A 5,858-nucleotide genomic window follows, 5' to 3' on the forward strand; every position below is an offset into this window, starting at 1 on the left:
ATAGTACCATCAGCCTCCAGCAGACCCACATGGCTTACTTTAATTTCATCATAAAAGATCATTTTTGAAGGATTGAGTATTCTAAAAAAGGTTTTGTGAGGTCAAAGTTCTAGTTCGATTAGAATGGCTCCCTAAGGGGAAACATTTTAAGCTTATGACCTATGAATGCTGCCTTTATCCCTGACTGAATTCATTCATATTCTCTCTCCCCTCCACCTCTCTCCCCACCTCTTTCTCCCCCCTCCTTCTCCCTCTCTTCCTCTCTCCCTCTTTCTCTCTCCTCCCTCTCTCCCTCTCCTTCTTCCTCTCTCCCCCCTCCTTTCCTCTCTTTCTCCCCCCATGCTGCATCATTTCTGGGTGCCCCCTTTTCTCCCCCTCCCCCCATGCTGCATCACATCTGGGTCTCTTGGTCTGAAAGACAATTCTACTTTTTTTCTGAGTGAGATTTCTCTCTCCGGATTCCTTTTGATTTCTCACAAGTAGAGAAATATCAGAGGCTGCTTCCTCTTCCTGAACTTGCCCTTATCTGCCCTCTGGAGAGAAAGGGAATCTGCCTTTCTACCTCTGTGGGACTGGTTACCTACCTAATTTTCTGGGCCTAGTGTAAAATGATAATGTGGGACCTCTTGTTAAAAAAAAAAGTTTAAGAATTTTGAGATCCGGATTATCTGCTGCAGTCCCTGCTGCACAGCAGTGGCCTGGGCACTGGGATAGAATCTCCACCACTGACCCAGGGGAGGAGGCTCTGCTGGGTGCAGCTTTCTGCGACCTGGCTGTCAGTTTGATATCACTGACCTGGAGTGGCAGAGAGTACAAGAGGGCCAAGGCTTCTCTGGAAACATTGGCTTTCTGGATTATCAGGAGTTTTTGGTTGACATTGAATCTAGACCAAGAATGGAAGGTGTGGAACTTGAAGAAGAATGGAAAGATGACAATTTTCCAATACTTTTACAGGAAGATGATAGTATTGAAGCAGATATACTAGCTGTAACTGGACCAGAGAGCCAACCTGGTTCACTAAAGTTAATGGGAATACAACGAGAAAGAAACTAATGGCTCCAGGCATTAGCCTGACACCGGATGCTAGTGATGGCTCTGTGTAGTCAGATGATTTGGATGAAAGTGGGAGACTGACTTAGATGGCTTAGACATACCCTCAGAGAACAGTAATAAGTTTGAATGGGATGATGATCTTCCAAAACCCAAGACTACTAAAGTAATTATGAAAGGCTCAATTAGGGAATACACAACAGCAGGGTTTGAAAAAGAAGATGGATGACGCTGGTGTGTATGTTCAGAATTGGAGAACAGGACCACAGGGTCCTGATATGAAGGCAACTGAATTCTATAAAATAGTCATCAACCATGGAGGATGTTATTAATACAGGGATGGATTAAATGTCATTATGTTTGCTGTCTGTTTTATGCCTGAAAGTGGTCAACCAGTCTGCCTAACTCTAGATACCTGATAGACAATCTCTTTAAATACATTATTGACATTTGGGAGCTGTTAGTAGCAGAAAACTACATGATAGTTTATTTAAATGATGCAGCAACTTAAAGCAAAATGCCCAGTCTAGGATGGCTCTGGAAATGCTATCCGCAAATTGATAGAAGGTTACAGAAAAATCTAAAATCGAATCATTGTACACCTCTCTTGGTTTATCAGAATACCTCTGGCTGTTATAAGACCATTTATTAGCTCAAAATTCAACCAAAAAATTAAATACATCTTTTATTTGGGAGAGCTAGCGGAACTTGTCCTTATGGAATATATTGACATACCAGAATGCATAAGTTGACCAAGAGCTTAATGGAAAACAAGATGCCTGGCTGGGGCATGACCAGAAAGGGGAAAGCTGATTGCGGTTATCTGAGACGAGGACACAGTCACTGATTTCCTGCTGGGCAGCATAGGGGAACTCAACAAGAACCGCCACCCCAATTTCCTGGTGGTGGAGAAGGATATGAACATCAATGAGACTGAAGACACTTTCCGGCAGTTTCTAAACCAGGACAATACCGGCATCATCCTCATCAACCAATACATGGCGGAGATGGTGCAGCACGCCCTGGACGCCCACCAGCACTCCATCCCAGCAGTCCTGGAGATCCCATCCAAGGAGCACCCCTATGATGCCCCCAAGGACTCCATCCTGTGTTGGGCTGCTGGCATGTTCACTGCCGAGGACCTGTGCTAGGGAGCACCCCACAGCCCCTCCTTCACCTTCAGGCCTCTACTCAGCCTTGTCATCCGCCCGCCTCCATGTTTTGAGCCTCTGATATCCAATTTCCCACCCCTTCTGACTACACCGGGAGGCTAGGTGAGGCCCTTCTAGGTTGTTAAAATCCAGGTTGGTTAGGGGCAGGAAGCCTGACCACCTTCTTGCTCCACTACCTCTTCCCTGCACTGTTACCCAGTGTCATTGTCAGTTAAATTAAATGTCCTAGTTCTAAAAATTGCGTTTTGACTTGTCTTTAAGTTTAAAAAGGAAAAAGTGTGTAATACACTTGCATATGCACTTCTGAATTCAGAAGCAATATACATTAAGTGAGAAAAAAACTTGCTTCTCTCCAAAATAAATAAATAAATAAATAAATTTTTTAAAAAAGATGAACTGAGTAAGTTTGGCATCTAGTTCAAACAAGACTGAAGAATGTGCTGATGAAACAGTGCTCCTTTTTGCATTTATAATGAATTTACTGACCCATATTTTTATGTAATCTGTTACAAAATTGAATTGACTTTTTCTTAATGGGACTGTTCACTACTGTATTGGTTTGCAAATCTCTTGAGTTTAGCTTTGCAATAGCTAACTATATTGCAAATCATTTTATATTTTATATTGCTAAATAGCAGAGAACCACACTTCATATAAAGCAGTTTTTGCATTTGTTTATTGAATGATGCATCTTCTTCAGTAAAATATTTATATGTATGAATGGCAAAAGAAACACTTAATATACATTTTTATGTTTTTGAGCAATATTTTTTCAGATACCTGTTTTATGTAAGAATATGCAGGAAAATAAGATCATGATTTTGTAAAGTGCATATTAGAAATTTTGTTTTTGTAAATGGTTAAATACATTTCCTGGGAAACTTAGAAAATTAAGTTGCTTATGAGATAGTGGACGGTTAAACTGAGTCTCATGAATACCCAAAGATCATGTACAAAAATCTAAGTAAATTAGTACCATCCCAGGGTTTTTTCTCACTTAATGTATATTGCTTCTTAATTCAGAAGTGCATATGCAAGTGTATTACACACTTTTTCCTTTTTAAACTTAAAGACAAGTCAAAAAGCAATTTTTAGACCTAGTGCATTTAAGAGTCTAGGAATTAGGGTTTGTACATATGTATTTATGTGATGTTTTATCTTCGGGCCCAAAGTCAGATTTTTTAAATAAAAATCTTGAGTTTGTTCACTAGTGTGAAATAAGCTGTATGTCCAGGATATTGCTCCCCTGATTGCATGAGTGCTGTGTAGTATTGCAGAGGTTATGAGTTATTCTCTGTCACAACTTTTTCTGTAGAAACAAGGGCTCCTTTTAAACTGCTTTCACTGTGGGCACTTTACCAAAATACTTCCATATCAATTATTTGAACTCAGTAGTTTTTTGACCTAGTCAGCTAATGGTGTGTTTTCAAGTTTCTGTTGTATCATATTTGACAATACTATAAATTAGGTAATTTTGTAAGCCTCAGAACATGATTATATTGTGCTATTTTGGATGACACATTTGATATAATCATATAAGCTATTTGTTTCATTTGGTAAATATCTTTACATTGAAATAAATAAATTGTGCTTGTGCCTCCAAAAAAACCTTTGAGATAGCGACAACAGAGCATTAAACTAAACATGAATGCCCTTCTCAGCAGGGTGCCCCATGTGTCTGCACTGGTTTCATGCCCCTAGAGCTGGCCCTGCCCTTCTGCAAGAGCTGGAGCTCAGCTGATCCTTTATTGGGTCACCTCTAAAGGGAGCACACCTTTCAAGATCATTAATTAATTTTCCTCACCTATTGTAGTCATGTACATCTCCAGGAAAGAACATTATCCCCTGGCATGACTGTGACTTTGCCCTCCAGGAATAATACACAGCTCATGACGTGCTGAGATGCATTTGAGTCTTTACCATCTGCTTGGGCCTAACAGCATCCCAAGTAGAAAGACATACACATTAGCTTTTAACTCTTCTGTCTTGCTCAGGGAGTGGTGCTGGTGCCATCCGATTTATTTTAATTCATTATTTCTCTGGCAGAAGGAGAGACTATAGTTTCTAATTCCTTCTTTTCTATGTGTGTGATAAAATATATATAACATGAAATATACCATCTACACCATTTTTTAGTGCCCAGTTCAGTAGCATCAAGTACATTCGTACTGTTGTACAGTCATCACCACTATTCATCTCCAGAACTTTTTCATCATCCTCAACTTAATGTCTTTTATTGCATCTGTTTCCCTGGATCAGAAACCCCTTGAAGGCTGAAAATATGACTTACTTATCTTTTAATTTCCATGACATTCCATATAGTAGGCACTCCAAATACTTATTAAGCTGTATTTACATTCAGCAGAGGGAAAACAGAGAAGAAAGCTGTTGTAGTGTTACCTGTGGAAATGAAGGAAAGCCTGTTTGCCTTTGTTATCTTTTTTTTTAACCTTTTAATTTTTTATTTTAAAGATGTGCAGTAAAATTCAGGGTTAGGTACACAAATTTTCATTATGCAGGTACCCTTGTTGATGAGGTGTGCCCCCCTCCTCTGGCAGTTTCCCTCAACTGCCAATTCCACTCCCCCTCCCCTGGCAGTTTCCCACTACTGCCTATCCCTTTCTTATAGTATTATGATAATTGTTCATGGAGTGTTTATGTGTAAGAACATATGGTACTCTGTTCTTTGTTTCTGTGATCACTGAGTATGATAGACTCTAAATACATCCAAGTGGCTGTGAAGTAAATATGTTTATCCTTCTTTATGGCTGCAAAATATTCCATAGTGTATATGAACCATATTTTAAAAAAATCTAGTCCAACTTCGATAGGTAGCATGGTTGGTTCCGTGCTTTTGCTATTGTGAGTAGAGCTGCAACAAACATGCATATGCAGGTATCTTTTTCGTAGAATGATTTAAGTTCCTCTGGGTATATTCCCAATAGGAGGATTGCTGGGTCATATGGAAGGTCAATTTCTAGTTCTTTCAGAAATCGCCATACTGTCTTCCTAAGAGGTTGCACTAGTTTGCATTCCTACCAGCAGTGTAGAAGCGTTCCTTTTTCTCCACATCCCTGCCAACATCTGTTGTTGTTTGTTTTATTAATGATGGCCGTTCTTACTGGGGTTAGGTGGTATCTCAATGTGGTTTTGATTTGCATTTCTCTGATGTTGAGTGAGGCTGAGCACTTTTTCATGTGTCTGTTGGTTGCCCATATATCTTCTTTTGAGAAGTGTCTATTCATGTCTTTTGCTCACTTTGTAATGGGACTGTTTGTTTTTTTTCCTTTCGGCATGTTTGAGTTCCTCGTAGATCCTAGATGTTAGGCCTTTGTTAGATATACAGTTGGCAAATATTTTTTCCCATTCGATGGGCTGTCTCCCTGCTCTCTTGATGGCTTCTTTTGCTTTGCAGAAGATTGTCAGTTTGATGAGGTCCCACTTTTCTATCTTACCTCTTATGGCATAGGCACTTGGGGTTTTGATCAGGAACTTTGCCAGTTCCGATGTCTATAAGGGTGTCTCCTGCACTTTTTTTTCTTTTCTTTTTTTTTGTTTTGAGTTGGAGTCTCATTCTCGCCCAGACTGGAGTGCAGTGGCCGCTCCTGGCCACCGCAGCCTCGACCTCCTGGGCTC

At 40.1% G+C, this 5,858-nt stretch overlaps 2 pseudogenes; both read left to right on the forward strand.

The window, feature by feature from the left end:
* Positions 1 to 721: 721 nt before the first annotated feature.
* On the forward strand, positions 722 to 1,830 carry LOC103262417 (annotated as a pseudogene).
* Positions 1,831 to 1,856: 26 nt separating this feature from the next.
* On the forward strand, positions 1,857 to 2,201 carry LOC103262418 (annotated as a pseudogene).
* Positions 2,202 to 5,858: the final 3,657 nt, after the last annotated feature.

The sequence above is a fragment of the Carlito syrichta genome, unplaced genomic scaffold, assembly GCF_000164805.1.
Source record: "Carlito syrichta isolate Samal-C Ts95f unplaced genomic scaffold, Tarsius_syrichta-2.0.1 Scaffold304488, whole genome shotgun sequence".
Lineage (NCBI taxonomy): Eukaryota > Metazoa > Chordata > Mammalia > Primates > Tarsiidae > Carlito > Carlito syrichta.